Genomic DNA, 18,758 nt, shown 5'->3' with positions numbered 1-18,758 from the left:
AAATTGGGACATTCCATATTCAGTTCCACTGTTAATTTTTTTTTTTACAAGGAGCTCTGCTGCAAGTAAATAATATGCATGAAATATTTCAGTGTACAGTGTTGTTATCCGTGGAGAGGTGTTTGCTTACTCCCTTGTGAACTGAGGAGTACCTCTCTTTATAGCGGCATAATAAGGAAGCGTAAGCTTAATGCTCCTCCTGGAATTGTGGGTAATAAGCATCTTCTGCCAGAACATGGCTATAAAACAGAAATTTGTACATAAAAGCCAACTCTTGCATTTTCTACTTCCTTATTTCTGAAGATAGTGGTCTCTGCCAGCTGTGTCCTTTCCATCTCCTTAACCACTCAGAAGGGGATGCTGTGCGCAATAATGTGATTGTTTACCAAGAAAGGAAAGCCCAACAAATTACAGCAAAGGAGTCTTGGTCCCTGACTTACCAGCTGTTAGTTCCTCTCTCCTTGCTGTTGGACTGGATAAATGGAAAAACGTACAACAGGTGGTGAATTCTGACACAAGCACTGCTTACTCCCACACATATGCTATTAAGAATTTAAGAAAAGACAAAAAACAAAAAAGAAATGAGGAAAGAAAAAAACTTTTGCAAATGTAAATGCTGCTTTTGAAACATTCATTTACATTGGCGAGTTTCTGTGGAACGTTAATAAATTCTCATAAATTACAGTCTCCTAAAATGTACAAATTCAAACGCACTCATTAAAAACTAAGAAAAATGAGGGTAAGACTATTGTTCATATTATTATTATTATTATTATTGCATAATCATCTTCTATGCCATTGCACCTCATATGTAATTCCTGTACAGCAAAGGATAAACAAATGAACAGAGCAGAGTGGAGAAGAAAGCTTATACAATCTTGAACAGAAAGAGGTAAATACCAGGCCTGGATTTACATCACAGAAGCCTATAGGCACAGATGTCCTCACACCCTAGACTTTGCCCTCCAGGAATACACAAAACCCTACCAAACTGCACCGCAAGTGTATAGCTGTCACTTCTACCTTCGTTCCCTTGCCCATTTATAGGTAGCTACAGGTGCCTCTTAGTATTAGTTATCTAGAGCTATCCTCAGTATTAAAGAGACACTGAAGCAAATTAATTTTGCCCTTTTTACCTTATAATTCGCTTCAGTGCTCTCAGCATAAGTAAACCGCCGCGTCCCCGCCATTAAACGAGGGCTGCAGAGCCCCCAAATCCCCGGGGGGCAATCTGGCCGGCATTTCCACAAATGGAAAGCTCTGCCTCTCCTAATGTCAATCGCAGTGCATCGCCGCCTCTCACTCTTCCTTCACAGAGAGGGACGGGGAGAGGTGGAGATCCGCGTGGCGATTGACATCAGGAGAGGCAGAGCTACAGCAGATAGCTCTGCTTCTCAGCGCAGCAAAATCCACGACCAAGTTAGCTGTGGATGTTTGCACAGGGAATTGGGGGCTCTGCAGCCCTCTTTTAGCGGCGGGGACGCAGCGGTTTACTTGTGCTGAGAGCACTGAAGCGAATTATAAGGTAAAAAGGGCAAAGTGAATTCGCTTCAGTGTCTCTTTAAGTAGCTAGAGGTGCCCCGAATTATTAAGTAGCTAGTGACCCCGACTGAAGGGAGATCTGGTCGGTGGAATGCCGAGAGCTGGGTGAGTAACCTCCTTTACACTCCGCTTGGGAATCTGCATAGGTAAGGCAGGAGTAACTTGGGGAGGGGAGTTAGCCGCCTTTCCATCATCAGGCACCTGCAGGTAGTGTTGGGCGAACAGTGTTCGCCACTGTTCGGGTTCTGCAGAACATCACCCTGTTCGGGTGATGTTCGAGTTCGGCCGAACACCTGACGGTGCTCGGCCAAACCGTTCGGCCATATGGCCGAACTAAGAGCGCATGGCCGAACGTTCCCCGAACGTTCGGCTAGCGCTGTGATTGGCCGAACGGGTCACGTGGTTCGGACCCGAACGCGCTCTGATTGGCCGAACTGTCACGTGGTTCGGGTAAATAAATACCCGAACCACGTCATATCTCCGCCATTTGTCTGTGGGTTTAGCTTTGGGTAGGCAGGCAGGGTAGTTCGCGCTCCAGCCACGCTAGCCAGGGTCCCCCCCAGTCATTGTGTGTCGCTGCTGGGAATAGTAGTACACCGCTCGCTCAGCATTCTGTTTACTGCCACTCTGTGTACCTCGCTCAGCCACACTATATAGCATTCTGTTTACTGCCACTCTGTGTCTGCTGGGAATAGTAGTACACCGCTTGCTCAGCCACACTATATAGCATTCTGTTTACTGCCACTCTGTGTACCTCGCTCAGCCACACTATATAGCATTCTGTTTACTGCCACTCTGTGTCTGCTGGGAATAGTGGTACACCGCTCGCTCAGCCACACTATATAGCATTCTGTTCACTGTTCTGTGTCTGCTTGGAATAGTGGTACACCGCTCGTTCAGCCACACTATATAGCATTCTGTGTACTGTTCTGTGTCTGCTGGGAACAGTAGTACACCGCTCGTTCAGCCACACTATATAGCATTCTGTGTACTGTTCTGTGTCTGCTGGGAACAGTAGTACACCGCTCGCTCAGCCACACTATATAGCATTCTGTTCACTGTTCTGTGTCTGCTGGGAATAGTGGTACACCGCTCGCTCAGCCACACTATATAGTATTCTGTTCACTGTTCTGTGTCTGCTGGGAATAGTGGTACACCGCTCGCTCAGCCACACTATATAGCATTCTGTTTACTGTTCTGTGTCTGCTGGGAACAGTAGTACACCGCTCGCTCAGCCAGAGTATATAGCATTGTGTTTACTGCCACTCTGTGTACACCGCTCAGCCAGACTATATACCATTGTTTACTGACACTCTGTGTACACCACTCAGCCACACTATATACCATTGTTTACTGACACTCTGTGTACACCGCTCAGCCAGACTATATACCATTGTTTACTGCCACTCTGATTCTGCTGGGAACAGTAGTACACCGCTCGCTCAGCCAGACTATATACCATTGTTTACTGACACTCTGTGTACACCGCTCAGCCAGACTATATACCATTGTTTACTGACACTCTGTGTACACCACTCAGCCACACTATATACCATTGTTTACTGACACTCTGTGTACACCGCTCAGCCAGACTATATACCATTGTTTACTGCCACTCTGATTCTGCTGGGAACAGTAGTACACCGCTCGCTCAGCCAGACTATATACCATTGTTTACTGACACTATATAGCAGACTATATAGCATTGTGTGTACACCGCTCAGCCAGACTATATGCCATTGTTTACTGACACTCTGTGTACACCGCTCAGCCAGACTATATACCATTGTTTACTGACACTCTGTGTACACCGCTCAGCCAGACTATATACCATTGTTTACTGCCACTCTGATTCTGCTGGGAACAGTAGTACACCGCTCGCTCAGCCAGACTATATAGCATTGTGTTTACTGCCACTCTGTGTACACCGCTCAGCCACACTATATAGCATTGCGTACTCTGCCAGTCAGTGTGTATATTGCTGGGATCAGTAATACTCCACTCACCGTCAACCACTATATGAGCTCAACATGAGTTCCCCAGAGACCTCCGCTGTGAGCAGCACTCCCAACAACAGCAACAGCCAACGCCCCACGCAAGCTATAACATCCACCCCAGCAGCCAGTGGTCAGCAGCAGCCCTCCCCGGAGGAGAACGTTGTGTCCATCAGTCCGTCGCCAGAGCGATTAATGAGGGCTGCCATTGAGGAGATGATGGGGCCTGATGTGGAGGAGGAGGTCTGGCTCAGGCCAGCATCCCAAGTTAATGTTGAGGACGATGAGGGGTCTGTGTCTGGGGATGTTGGGGTGGCAGAGGTGGTGGGTGGGTCAGACTCAGGAGAAGAGTTGTATGATGAGGATGATGATCGGGACCATCTGTATGTGCCTCAGAGTCCGACCCCGGAAAACATGTTGTATCGTGTGTTTAGGTACTAAAATCTGCGTTCCCTCCCAGTAGTGTTGGGCGAACAGTGTTTGCCACTGTTTGGGTTCTGCAGAACATCACCCTGTTCGGGGTGACTATATAGCAGACTATATAGCATTGTGTTTAATGCCACTCTGTGTACACGGCTCAGCCACACTATATAGCATTGTGTTTACTTCCACTCTGTGTCTGCTGGGAACAGTAGTACACCGCTCACCCGCCACTGTATAGCATTGTGCTCTGTGTCACTGCTGACAATAGTGGTACACCGCTCACCCACCACTGTATAGCATTTCTGTACTGCCACTGTACTGCTGCCAGTCAGCGTGTACTTTAAGGATAAGTGAAATGAGGAAGAAATCCGGTGAAAGAGGGAGGGGCAAGGGAAGAGGTGTTTCCCCTGACGGTTCACGTACAGGCCACAGGGGAGCACCCAAGAAAACCCACTCAATACTGCCCATGTTGTCCAGGACAACAACCCTCACAGATCCAAAAGAACAGGACCAGATAATTACTTGGATGACCTCTCAAGCGTCCAGCAGTGGGTTAAGCAGCACCAGCACATCACGCACGAGGTCCGAGTCCTCAGCCAGTTAAAGTCTGGGCTTTCTTTGAAGACTGCACTGAGGATGTTACCATGGCGATTTGCAAGGTGTGCAAGACCCGCCTGAGCAGGGGGAAAAGTATTAACAACCTCTCCACCACCAGCATGAGCCGCCACATTCTATCCAAACATCCCACTCTGTGGGCAAACGCGGCAGGACAGGGTACCACCAGCAACACTGCCTCCCTTGGGTTCACCAGACTCACCACCAGACCCGCCTCAGCAGCAGCAGTAGCCCAGCCATTGCGTGGTTCACAACATTCACAAACATCAGACGATGCTGACACTGTCACTTTCCGGACTAGTGCTCTTGAGGTCTCCCAGTGTTCATCAAACACAACAACCAACAGCCCTTCGGTGTGCAGCGCTACGGTTGAGTTGTCTGTTTCTGAGATGTTTGAGCACAAGAGGAAATTGCCAGCAAATGACCCCCGGGCCGTGGCAGTAACAGCCAGCCAGCATAGCCAAGCTTCTGGCCTGCGAAATGCTGCCATATCGAGTGGTGGAGACAAACAGCTTCAAGGGCATGATGTCAGTGGCCATCCCACGTTACGTGGTTCCCAGCCGCTACCACTTTGCGCGCTCTGCAGTGCCTGAGTTGCATGAGCACGTGGTCAGCTAAATAACCCGAAGCTTGAAGAATGCCGTTGCCTGCAAGGTTCACCTCACCACTGACACCTGGACGAGTGCGTTCGGCCAGGGTCGATACATCTCCCTTACCGCGCACTGGGTGAACCTTGTGGAGCCTGGCAGCGATTCCTCACCTGCTACGGCGCGGGTGTTGCCCACGCCGCAAACAGCTGGATAACAACAGCAGCACCTACCTCTCTGACTCCTTCTCCTCCAACGCATCTCAAAGCTGTACCTCATCCGGAAATGCTAACCCAGCACCAGCAGCAGTAGGATCGTGGAAGCAGTGCAGCACAGCTGTTGGCATGCGTCAGCAAGCGTTGCTGAAGCTGATCTGCCTTGGGGATAAGCAGCACACAGGGGAGGAAATTTGGAGGGGAATAAAGGAACAGACGGATTTGTGGCTGGCACCACTGGACCTGAAACCGGGCATGAAGCTAGACACCTGGCACGAACTGGCAATGTACGCAATAGAGGTGCTGGCTTGCCCGGCAGCCAGCGTTATGTCGGAACGCTGTTTCAGTGCTGCCGGAGGCATCATCACAGATCGGCGTATCCGCCTCTCCACAGAAAATGCAGACCGTCTGACTCAAATTAAAATGAATCAATCCTGGATTGGAAACGACTACGCAACACTCCTGGACCCCAACCAAGTAACATGACCGATGAACATCTGGGATGGTTTAGCGTTTCCGGTCCCTGTTTATTGAACCTCTCATCTGTATTACATTTATGACTGCATGGCGGCAAAAAGCATTGCTGCTATATCCGCACGCTTTTTGTCCTCATGCAAGGCCTGGGTTGTTGTGTCTCACAAAGCGTGGCCTTCTCCTCCTGCGCCTCCTCCTGTTCCATCACGTGTGCTGCTGCTGCTGCTGGGTTACCGTTGCCGCGTGGTCCCTGTTTATTGAACCTCTTATCTTTATTACATTTATGACTACATGGCGGTACAAAGCATGCTATCCGCACGCTTTTTGTCCTCATGCAAGGCCTGGGTTGTTGTGTCTCACAAAGCGTGGCCTTCTCCTCCTGCGCCTCCTCCTGTTCCATCACGTGTGCTGCTGCTGCTGCTGCTGCTGGGTTAGCGTTGCCGCGTGGTCCCTGTTTATTGAACCTCTTATCTTTATTACATTTATGACTACATGGCGGTACAAAGCATGCTATCCGCACGCTTTTTGTCCTCATGCAAGGCCTGGGTTGTTGTGTCTCACAAAGCGTGGCCTTCTCCTCCTGCGCCTCCTCCTGTTCCATCACGTGTGCTGCTGCTGGGTTAGCGTTGCCGCGTGGTCCCTGTTTATTGAACCACTTATCTTTATTACATTTATGACTGCATGGTGGTACAAAGCATGCTATCCGCACGCTTCTTGTCCTCATGCAAGGCCTGGGTTGTTGTGTCTCAAAGCGTGGCCTTCTCCTCCTGCGCCACCCTCCTCCTGTTCCATCACGTGTGCTGCTGCTGGGTTAGCATTACCGGTCCCTTTTCCTGGAACCTCTTATATGTATTACATTTATGACTGCATGCCGACAAAAAGCATGTTACCTGTGCAAAGAAAACAGACATTTCCCGCATTTAAAAGACAGTTTTCCCTTTGAAACTTTAAAATCGATTTTCTCAAAAACTATAAGCTCTTTTTGCTAAATTTTTTTTTCCTCTTGTACCCACTCCCAAGGTGCACATACCCTGTAAATTTGGGGTATGTAGCATATAAGGAGGCTTTACAAAGCACAAAAGTTCGGGTCCCCATTGACTTCCATTATGTTCGGAGTTCGGGTCGAACACCCGAACATCGCGGCCATGTTCGGCCTGTTCGGCCCGAACCCGAACATCTAGATGTTCGCCCAACACTACCTGCAGGCACGTGCCTACGGTTCCTTATGATAAATCTGGCCCTGATAAAAATGAAAGATAAACGGATTTATAAAATATGGAGGTGACCATGAGTCTTTCCACAGCTTATGCAGATGGAAGTACAAGAGGATTCATGTCTGAAGAGTGACTAGGTCAGAGAACATGCATGGGGAGGGTAGTGGCTATTTGCAAACTAAGTCATTGATGTCATGTGAGCTGAGTGTTACATCAATACTTAGTGTAAACTTTTTTTAAACATTTGGTCCTTATTTCAGTAGACTTTTTACCTCTGCACTTTCTTTCAGGGGGATATTTCTCTCAACATATCTAATGCTAAGATCGATAAAGACTGGGAGGTAGATTCAGCTACCCATTCCATTACTGCTTGTAACTGGTATCACTATATGGACCTGTCCCCATGATGTTTTCTACAGTGCTTTCAGTAGGTGTTCTTTGCTGTACAGTAGGAGTTTGCATTGCACTTCCCCCTCCAACCCCATCTACGCCCAGTTTCCAGTACAAGTTCTCTATGACTTCCTTTTGTCTCTCATAACTTTATTTTGCTTTATAATTTAAATGAAATTAGAGGCGTAGCACTATAAATAAATACCTTGGAAATTCCCACAAAAAAAGGAGAAATAGGTACCGTAGGTGGGATAATGATGTCAGTTTGTTTGATGTAACGCAATCAGATAACAACAGATAACAAAATACACATATAAAAATGTGCATAACAGAGGGAAATCCTAAGCTAATGTTTGGGGCATGACACTATCCATGATTTAGTCCAATTATGATGATGTGGTGATGCCTCCAGCTGTGAATTTCTTGTTGGAAGGAAAATACTTCTCAAAGATTAGAGATGTAAGTGATGTTCTATAACAAACTGTCAGCTTAAGGGCTCCTCTTCCAGTATAACTCAGTCCCAGTAGAGCCTAACTCTGTAGGGATTGCTTATTTTCTCCTTTAAGCTGCATGATAAATCAACCTGACATATTCACCCAGAGTATAATCTGTTTGGCTGCAAAACTCAGACTTAGGGCTCCTGCACTGTGGGTTTTTATAAACATGCTCTGTTAGCCCGCACTGCTCAAGTGAATGAGCTTGGGGAAGATGGATGAGTTGAGATCTGAGGCTTTTTAAAGACCTTGAGGTTTGTCTTCAAGGTATTATTAACCCTTCTAGAGTTTGAGACATGCAGGAATAAGCAGTACATGTGTACGGCGTGCAAAGAATTGTGTGACATGATGTAAACGAGGGAAGCAATTAGATTGAAGAGTGTAGATGTAGGAAGCCAACAACAATTCATTTGGTATTTGTCAAAAAACGAACAAACAAACATTTGAAATAATAAAAAAGGTTTATAGGATGAATTTCCTGGAGTTTGCAGAAGCTGAAGCATTTTACCTTATTTGTGAAGTGGTGAAAAGCACCCAAGCTTATATTTGACATTATTTTAAATGGGAGACTTTAATAAAGTTAGCACCACTGTTCTGTTTAAAAGCATGTAAAATCTGTTTATGTACTCAAACTGTCATTCTCTTACCTTGCTTGCAGTTGACATATGCTCTCTGCCAGCTTCCTTGCCTTATGCAACTGGAAAAAAGTAATAAAGCAATAAAAGCCTTCTTGGCTCATTCTAAAAACCAAATAATACTATATGCAGAGTCCTGCAAATGTACTAGGGCATGAGTAGCACAAATATTCATTTTTGGTCTAGGTTCTTTTTCCTGTCTTACTCATTGTGGTTCAACTGACTTTCACATAACAAAATTAATAAACTACCACACCAAAATTAATAAATATCATTATGGAATTATTATACTTATATTTAAAGCAAACTGAAATGAAAATAAGTTATGAAACAACGAATTGTATGTGTGATACTAATGCTAACTAGAACATTAGTAATGTAAAGTCTGTTGTGGTCCACTCAGCAAACAGAAGAAGCAAAGTCCGGGCACCAATGGAGTTGCAAAAACCACCACTTTATTTCATCCCACCAAACAAATACACATCACGGATGGTCTGACAGCCATGATGTGATGTGTATTTGTTTGGTGGGATGAAATAAAGTGGTGGTTTTTGCAACTCCATTGGTGCCCGGACTTTGCTTCTTCTGTTTGCTGAGTGGATCTCTTTTTCCGGAGGCACAGTGAGTTGGCCACCAGCCCCCCACCATAGGCTGCCAGGCGCATCTAGTGCCGATTACTCCTTTCTCAAAGCTGAAAAAAAGTCATGGTCCAGCTAGAGCCTGAGGTGGGGGCAACAGGGTCCATCTCACAACAGACTCATAGAGTAGCTGCTTCAGGCAGGACTGCTACCGGTCTGACATCAGCGCTTCAACATGGGGTGCAGATGAGTGAGCCCACTACAGCAGACTTTCTATACTGGGGCACCACCTATATCTGGCTAGAGGCTACTTATACTGGGCCTCCACCTATACCTGGCTACCTATACTGGGGCTGGAACCACCTATACCTAGCTACCTATACTGGGGCACCACCTATATCTGGCTACCTATACTGGGGCACTACCTATACTTGGCTACCTTTACTGATGACACCACCTGTACCTGGCTACCTATACTGGGGCATGATCTATACTTGGCTACTTAAACTTGGGCACCTATAGTTTGCTACCTATACTGGGGGCACCTGTACCTGGCTATCCTATATTGGTGCACCACCCATACCAGGCTACCTATACTGGGGGCAACTATACCAGGCTACCTATACCGGGGCACCACTTATAGTTGAATACCTATACTGAGGCACCTGTATCTTGCTAGCCTATACTGGGGACATCTACACCAGGCTACCTATACTGGGGCACAACCTATAGCTGATTACTTATACTGGGGGAACCTATACCTGGCTACCTATAGTAAGGGCACCTATGCCTGGATACCTATACTGGTGGCACCTATACCTGGCTAGGGCAGGGGGATGAGCTGAGACAGACGATGACAAGAGGTAGCACAGGGGGATAAAAGAGGCACAGGGGGAGCAGAGGTGGACAAAAGAGGCACAGGGAGAAAAGAGGGGGACAAAAGAGAACAGATAAAGAATAAGAAGGGACCTACAAGTCTCTGTCTCATTTGTTAACCCGGGGACTACCTGTATTTTGCTAGTATTTGGCTCCACCCACAACACACCATGGTCATGCCCACTTTTTGCCGCATCACACTGTGTATGCTGCTTTCTTCAGTGTTGGAGCCTGTATAGGTAGGTGGGTGCCCCAGTAGTTATCTAGGCATAGGTAGGTGTCCCAGTATAGATAGTTAGACAGGGCCTGGCACAGTATAGCGATTACCAAGGTCCAGCTGCAACAGATAGGGCTATATAATGCAGTGGCAGTGAGCAACACAAAAAAAAAAATAGATCACAAGAACAAGATTAGCTCTCAAAAGAGCTGTTGTGGGGTGCTATTATAGCAATAAGAATCTGCAATGAGCAAGCTAACAAGCCTACAAGAGTCTAACTAATCTTTCCCTATGAGAGAGTGTACAGCAGCTGTCCCTTCTCTATTTACTGCAGGCACACGAGTGAGTCCAAAGCATGACGCTGCCTGCATTTTATAAGGGGGGGGGGAGTGGCTCCAGGAGCAGTCAGCAGGCTACAATGTGATGTAGTGGGTCAAAGTTGACCCTAATGGTGCATTATGAGGGCGAACCGAACTTCCACAAAAGTTCGCAGTTCTCCACGAACGCTAACCACCGGAAGTTCACCGGGAACCATTCGTCGGCGAACCGTTCGGGCCATCTCTAGAGATTACTATGACCTAATTACTCACACACAGAATCCTCCCCTAATCCTAACCCCCCCTGATGGTGCCTAACCCTAAGACCCCCCAGGTGGTGCCTAACCCTAAGACCCCCCAGGGGGTGCCTAACCCTAAGACTGCCCTGGTGGTGCCTAACCCTAAGACCCCCAGGTGGTGCCTAACCCTAGGACCCCCCAATGGGTGCCTAACCCTAAGACTCCCCTGGTGGTGCCTGACCCTAAGACTCCCCTGGTGGTTCTAAAAACCCAAAGACCCCCAGGTGTTGCCTAACCCTAAGACCCCACAGGTGGTGCCTAACCCTAAGATCCCCCAGGTGGTGCCTAACCCTAAGACCGCCTTGGTGGTGCCTAACCCTAAGACCCCCCCCCAGGTGGTGCCTAACCCTAAGACCTCCCTGGTGGTGCCTAAGCCTTAGACCCACCAGGTGGTGCCTAACCCTAAGACTCCCATGGTGGTGCTTAACCCTAAGACCCGCCAGGTGGTGCCTAACCCTAAGACTCCATAGGTAGTGCCTAACCCTAAGACCCGCCAGGTTGTGCCTAACCATAAGACCCCCCTAGTGGTACCTAACCCTAAGACTCCCCTGGTGGTGCCTAACCCTAAGACCCCCCAGGTGGTGCCTAATCCTACGTTCTCCCTGGTGGTGCCTAACCCTAAGACCCACCAGGTAGTGCCTAACCCTAAGACCCACCAGGTAGTGCCTAACCCTATGTCCTCCCTGGTGGTGCCTAACCCTAACCCCCCTAGTGGAGCCTAACCCTAAGATCCCCTCCACCCTCGCTTGTGATTCCTAACCTTAATCCCCCCTGCACCCCTAAATCTCAGCTATAAAAAGGTGCCCTGTTGTAGCAGAATTAAAAACCTTGAGCCGAAAACCTTGTTGCTGAATAAAAAATATGGACTACAAAGAGGCGCCCTTTTGTAGCAGAATCAAAAACCTTGTAGCCAAAAACCTTGTAGCCGATTTAAAAATATGGGCTACAGTAGTGTGCCCTTTTGTAGCCGAAAACCTTGTAGCCCGAATAAAAAATATGTGCTGCAAAGGGGCGCCCTACAGTAGCCAAAAGTAGCCAAATAAAATATGGGCTGCCAAGGGGCGCCCGCTTGTAGCCGATATCAAAACTCGGCCGCCCTTTTCACCACCTTGTAGCCGATATTTGCAGAAATAACATTGATGTCTATGAAGGCACCCTTTTCATACAGGCAGCTCAGGTGTCCTTTTCAACTGATCCCGGGGAGGGTTAGTGTGATGGGGGCAGCATTGTACCCAAACAGTGGTGGCAGTGGTGGCAACAGTGGACCTGAGCAGATGCACAACCATGCATGGAATGAACTCAATGATAGACACTAAGATTGACACAGTGTATGTGCATAGGATATGCTATGTTGTGCATGTGGTAGTGTGGACCAAGCCTCAATGCCTGAAGCATATCTGTTGGAAAAGAGCCTATTTGTGTTACATGGTTAAATTATTTTAAAAGTATGGAAAATTTAATTTTGTAAACAAAAAATAAATGTACAATTCAATACATTTATCGATTAAGGCCTTGTTCACATTGCGGCCGGCTTGCGTGTCCATCCGCATTGGGCTGTTTTTGAGACGTCTTTTTTTCCCTGCGATTCGTTTTTGTGCTTAGCGGTTTTCTAAGCGTTTTTTCCGAGCGGTTTTGTAATTCACTCCCTGATGCAAGTCAGGAAGTGAACTGTTTGACCCGGAAAAGAACAAATACAATGTATTTATTCTTAAAAACGCAATCACTACACAAAGCGATTTTGTGAGCATTTTGCATTTGACCCATACATTCCATTGAGACAGAATCACAACCTGCGCTGATATGAACCTTCTCATAGACATTCATTGCAGAAGCGTTTGGTGGGCGATTTTAAAAATCACTGGCGTGTAAAAAAAAGCTCTAAAACCTGTTTTTTTTTTTATATATGTATACAATTTAAAGATGACTTTTTCTATTTTCTATGCTGCCTGTAAAACCAGAATTATCTGGTTATGGAATAGAATTGTTATCTTTAAAATAATAGAATTGCTGGTAAAAGCTGCTAAAAGCTTTCACTATCTGCTGTGGGTTAAACACTTTCTGCTTTGACTGAGTGTGTATAATAAATGATAATCTGTTTTATTTTTTCTCTTTTGAGCTGGAGCTGCTCACGGTTTATTACTTTGGACATAGTATTTACTTAGACCTAGTTTTTCAAAGTGATATTTCACAACCTCATAGCAGTAACTCCCTGGGTTAAAACCTAACTTTAAGAATGGTGCTGAAACTTGGGGAGTTGGCCCCTCCTTATTAGTGGCCATTAATTCTTTATCTCTGTGCAGATGCTGCTTTAGGGCTGCACCTTAAAAACAATTATTCCAGCAATGGCAACTGTCTGTATACAGAGTAGAGAATAGGAAAAACATTACTACACTTGTTCAACACTTTTGGTGTTTTTCCCCTTTTTTTGGTCAAACATTAAAACTGGTGATGGTGAACAACTAGTGTAAAAGAGATAAGCACAAACCTCCTAGGTTTGCCTGATACCAAGTCAATGGGGTTTGTGCTTATCAATTTTGCACTACTCGTTCAACAGTTTTATTTCCTCTTACGGCTGGTTTCACACTGCAAGCCAGTGTCAGTGGTGCGTAGCGCCCACTGCACCGCCAAAACAGGCCTTCAGGGAACACTGCGTTAGTGCACAGTGTTCCCTGTCTAGCCACCAGCCAAGCAGGAAGTGACGCGTGCTTGCTTCGGGTATGCAGAGGCGTACTGTAAAAATACGCTACCACACATGCGCGCCGCGACATAGCAATACAGACATTTTTAAAAAACCTTCGTCACCATAGAGTAACGACTCTTGGGCTGACACAGTTTGCCACAGGTTGCCGCAGGTCACGCATGGTAACGTAGTTCTTCGCTAGTGTTAGATTTCGCACTTCCGGCGCAGCGTTTTGAAACGTAGGAAGTATGAACTTCCCCATAGAGTTTCATTAGGCTGTGGTAGCAGTGCGACAATTTGCCGCACCACGTCAGTGTGAAAGGGCCCTAAACGCTTTTCAGTGAAGCTTATTATTCCACTTTAGTTTATATGTGAAATTCCCTTTCTCATCTTCTCCAGTTTTGCAAGTAAGGTGAATACTTTTCCCCCACTATTATACATAGATAAGATAACATTTGGATTAAATGGTACATATCTCCATAAAGAGAGTACATCTCAGCTTATCTATTCTTTGTCATTTGTCACAATAATTAGAGATGAGAGAATAGAAGAAATTTCTTTTCACTTTCACGTATGTGACAGTGGGCTATCTTTGGCTAAATAAATTAATAACAACAAAAGCTGTACATAAATCAGTTTTACACATACCTTAACCAGTTATCGGACCAATGCCAGTATATCTATGCCCCTTGAGACTTCATCATAGCTCCAGGGGCATAGATATACATACCTCACTGAGATCACTTGCTGCATGTGCTCATGCACACTCCACCGGTTGCGTTCTCATTGCCGCCCGTAAGTACACTGATCAGTAAATGGGAACACATAGTTCCATTCACTAATCAGTGTGCCTGTGATCAATAATCACCGGCATCAATGGGATACTGGTGGTCAATGACAAAGTGAAAGCAAAAACATGCACACAACACTTCCTGTGTACTGTTCACAGTACAGAGGAATAAAGTTGGGGGACATCTAGTGGCCAAAAAGTAAAAGACACCTACATACATTAAATTAAATGAAAATAAATAAATGCTCCATTAAATAACCCCTTACCTCCTCCCCCTCCCATAGTTACCAAAATAAAACACATTTATTTTAATCAACTTTTTTAATATGTATCTTGAAAGGGTATGTTACTGTTATTTTTGAAAATCAGGGTTTGTAATTAGTGATATAAGTGATATAGTGTAAACAAACAACAAATGTATATAGAAGGACCCAAATCCAATTCCACAATTGGATTTGGGTCTTTTTATATATATTTGAAGATGACTGTTTGAGCACTGGGCTGACAGCAGACTTTTTTTTTACATATTGGGGGTGGGGGAGGTCACTCCCTTCTTCTGGCCTAGCAAACCAGTTTATCTTTATTTGTGTATATTATCTATTTATACGATTTTTTAGCAATTGCTGGAGTAGTGCACTTCTATTGTACACAACTTTTTTGAAAAAAATACACCTTTATTTCCAAATAAAATATTGCCGCCATACATTGTACTTCATTTAAATGTTGTAATAGCCGAGACAAATGGTCAATTAAACGTTGTGAACTTTTTTTTCACAGTAGCACATTTTAGCTTAAAAGTATAATGTCTTAAAACTGAGAAATAATAATTTTCCCATTTTTATTTCTTATTATTCCCACTAAAATGAGTATAGAATAAAATAATTCTTAGCAAAAACTACCACCTAAAAAAAGCCTAACTGATGGCGAAGAAAAGAAAAAAGAAGATATAGACCATTTTGGTGTGATAACTTGTGATAAAGTTATAAGCAAATGAATGGGAGGAGGGCTGAAATGTGAAAATTGCTCTGGTCTATAAGGGGTCAAAATTCATACAAAGCCTGTGTTCAGTTACTGTGCCATTTTGAAAAACAATCAATGTGGTTAATATTAATAAAAAAGTGGGTTCCTGGTAAGCTCTTACAACACACAATGCACCTCACCTCCAGCACTTAACTGCTCCATGATTTAGTGATTTATATGGTCCACTGATCTATGATTACATGCACCTTTGGAATGAGCATTTTTTTTGTTAGCCCAGATTGTCCCTGTTTGCTCATATTTTTTTCATTGAGTGTATTTATTTTTTCAAAAAAAGTTTAATTGCTGTTAACACATTGATTGTTTTTCAAAATGGCACAGTAACTGGATACAGGCTTTGTATGATTTTTTTTACTGCACTAGGCACTTTTATCTGCTTCCATTTACCTAGGCTTACATTTATGTCATAGGCACTGGCATTATTCTGTGGATTAGGAAGCTAGGGATTCTGATTATAATCAGTGTGCAGAGATTTTTTTTTAACTGTTTTAATCTTTATGTCTAGTATCTGTTCAATAAAATGTATACCATTTTTTCATTACATATGGAAATTTAAGTTTATTGATTTTTTTTTGTTCACTTTTGGGCTCTTCCTTTGGCAATGAAAGTTTAATAAAGGGTCCTTAGAATTAAAATCTCAGCTAAGGCAGTGAAACTAGCCACCTGGCTGATTGTCATGAGCAGAATATTTATCTATTCCAATAAGTACATATACATTGTTTCTAAGGTTAGAGAGGGCAGAGAATCTTAGGGTCAGGTGGGTTAGTGTCAAGTTATAGGTTAGTCAGGTTAGAATTTATATTTAATGGTCAGTATCAACAATAGTTTAAGTGGTAGGTCAGCATAAAGGATTGTTTCACGTGCTAAGTTTAGGATTGTATTTAGCTGGAAGGTGGAAGAAGATATGATTAAGGCTACTTCCAAGATTACGAGTTGAGCTATTTTGGAGGTGGGTGTTAGAATGTAAGTAGGCCTCAGTTACTTGGCCTGAGTTTAGGTAAAAGGCTTGTCCCGCAGAGTATGTCTTTAACATAAATAGAGTCTCTTGTGATGCAGGCAGAGGCATCTCAGTGTCTGCTTGAATAAACAAGCAGATACTGAGAACATCGGAGAACATGTTCCTGAAAGAAGGCCACAAGCCTACACTGACCTCAACATGTACACCACAGGAACAGTAAACATAGGCCATATTTTCTAAATACCAAATTCCTGTAAGTATGTCAAGAGCCTCATTAAATATTAATTGAGTAGGTGTGTATTATGACACCACGAGGGGGCTAAGCCAATAGTCGTGGCGAAGATGATGTCACATTTAACTCTTTCCTATCTGCTATTAAAGATGCAGGACGGGCGGACAGAGGGCATTCTGACTTTGATTCCAGCTATGCTTCCTACTTTAATGCTGACTGGAACCTCTAAGTATTTCATTCCTTTCTGTAATCTGATATAATGTATGCTGTACATAGGTAGTCTAGATGTAACATAGAGTAGACACAAGAAGACCTGGTTGACTTCAGCAGGAAGTTTAATCAAGAAGCTGCAACGCAACGGAATGACTAAATGAGAATCTTGCTTGGCTAGGATATGATGAACTATATCTGTATATATGTTTCCTGAATAAACTCCTTAAACATTGAAGAAGCCTTAGGAAAGTCTATCTCCTGCTTGCTGTGAGGAGTCGTGTTTGCAACTCTTGAGGATGAGTTTGCTGGTGCCGGAAAAAGGTGAATTATAACAGTTTATAACAGTAAAGATGGCAGCAGTTAGCAAAGGACTAAAGTATAACTTTACTTACAGACTATAGCTATTCAAAAGTCCTACCTTAATTTAATTGAAATAACACTTTAAGGCATGAGGAGCTGTGTGAAAACCTTTTAAGTTTTAAATCAGTGCGCCATTGTTACCTTCAGTTGCTAGGTGGAACTGTCAAGTAGGAAACAGCAAAGAGAGGGAGCTGCCTTTATGGCAACAGCTATCTACTTTTTTCCTCAAGTTCTTCAAAATAAATTTTCTTCTCAACCATCTAAATGCATTTCATACACTTCTCTGCCTTAACACCCCTAGTGGTATGACCATTGATTACTTTCAGATTTTAGGGTCTAAACGTGGTGCAATTTTTTTTCACAAGCATTTAGACCCTAAAAGCAGGAAAACAATAATGCTGCTAGAAAGATCTGCAGCAGCCCTGTATATAACTCACCTCCCCTGGATTCAGCACTGCAATTCTCCCTTTGTCCACCGGGTGGCACTCTATGCCTATAGTGAGATTGCTATCTGTCATCATGACGACAGACGGTGCTCTCATCAGAGGGTTCGAGAGCCTCTGAGGACCGGAAGAATGGCTGCCAGCATCTGGAATCCGGGGAAGGTTAGGCTTGTGATTACTGCTCTGAGCTGCAAATTGGGGTTACCGCTAAGCAGGTTGATAAACAATTGCTCTCAAATTACTATGGCCTTTTGAAAAAGACCCCTATTGACTACTTGGTGAATCTCAAAAGAAAACTACTATATAGAAGCAAACAGAGGCACCGAAAGGATAAAAGGAACTAAAATTCTTAAAAACTTGTATATACAGAGGAGGTAGTGGTGGACTTACCTCCTCCAAGTAGTGTTGGGCGAACAGTGTTCGCCACTGTTCGGGTTCTGCAGAACATCACCCTGTTCGGGTGATGTTCGAGTTCGGCCGAACACCTGACGGTGCTCGGCCAAACCGTTCGGCCATATGGCCGAACTAAGAGCGCATGGCCGAACGTTCCCCGAACGTTCGGCTAGCGCTGTGATTGGCCGAACGGGTCACGTGGTTCGGACCCGAACGCGCTCTGATTGGCCGAACTGTCACGTGGTTCGGGTAAATAAATACCCGAACCACGTCATATCTCCGCCATTTGTCTGTGGGTTTAGCTTTGGGTAGGCAGGCAGGGTAGTTCGCGCTCCAGCCACGCTAGCCAGGGTCCCCCCCAGTCATTGTGTGTCACTGCTGGGAACAGTAGTACACCGCTCGTTCAGCCACACTATATAGCATTCTGTGTACTGTTCTGTGTCTGCTGGGAACAGTGGTACACCGCTCGTTCAGCCACACTATATAGCATTCTGTGTACTGTTCTGTGTCTGCTGGGAACAGTGGTACACCGCTCGTTCAGCCACACTATATAGCATTCTGTGTACTGTTCTGTGTCTGCTGGGAACAGTAGTACACCGCTCGTTCAGCCACACTATATAGCATTCTGTGTACTGTTCTGTGTCTGCTGGGAACAGTAGTACACCGCTCGTTCAGCCACACTATATAGCATTCTGTGTACTGTTCTGTGTCTGCTGGGAACAGTAGTACACCGCTCGTTCAGCCACACTATATAGCATTCTGTGTACTGTTCTGTGTCTGC

General features: G+C 44.9%; 1 long non-coding RNA gene across 1 annotated transcript in view; it reads right to left on the bottom strand.

The window, feature by feature from the left end:
* Positions 1 to 459: 459 nt before the first annotated feature.
* The window catches only part of LOC137544342 (uncharacterized), a 111,708-nt gene continuing 93,409 nt past the window's right edge, over positions 460 to 18,758 (bottom strand). The window contains exons 2-3 of the long non-coding RNA XR_011025823.1: positions 8,596 to 8,645; positions 460 to 542 (exon numbers count right to left, since the gene is read on the bottom strand). This is a non-coding gene — a long non-coding RNA (uncharacterized lncRNA). The remainder of the gene's footprint in view (positions 543 to 8,595; positions 8,646 to 18,758) is intronic.

Source organism: Hyperolius riggenbachi, chromosome 2 (genome assembly GCF_040937935.1).
Source record: "Hyperolius riggenbachi isolate aHypRig1 chromosome 2, aHypRig1.pri, whole genome shotgun sequence".
NCBI lineage: Eukaryota > Metazoa > Chordata > Amphibia > Anura > Hyperoliidae > Hyperolius > Hyperolius riggenbachi.
Note: the sequence above shows the minus strand (reverse complement) of the source record. Positions and strands in the feature narration are given on the sequence as shown.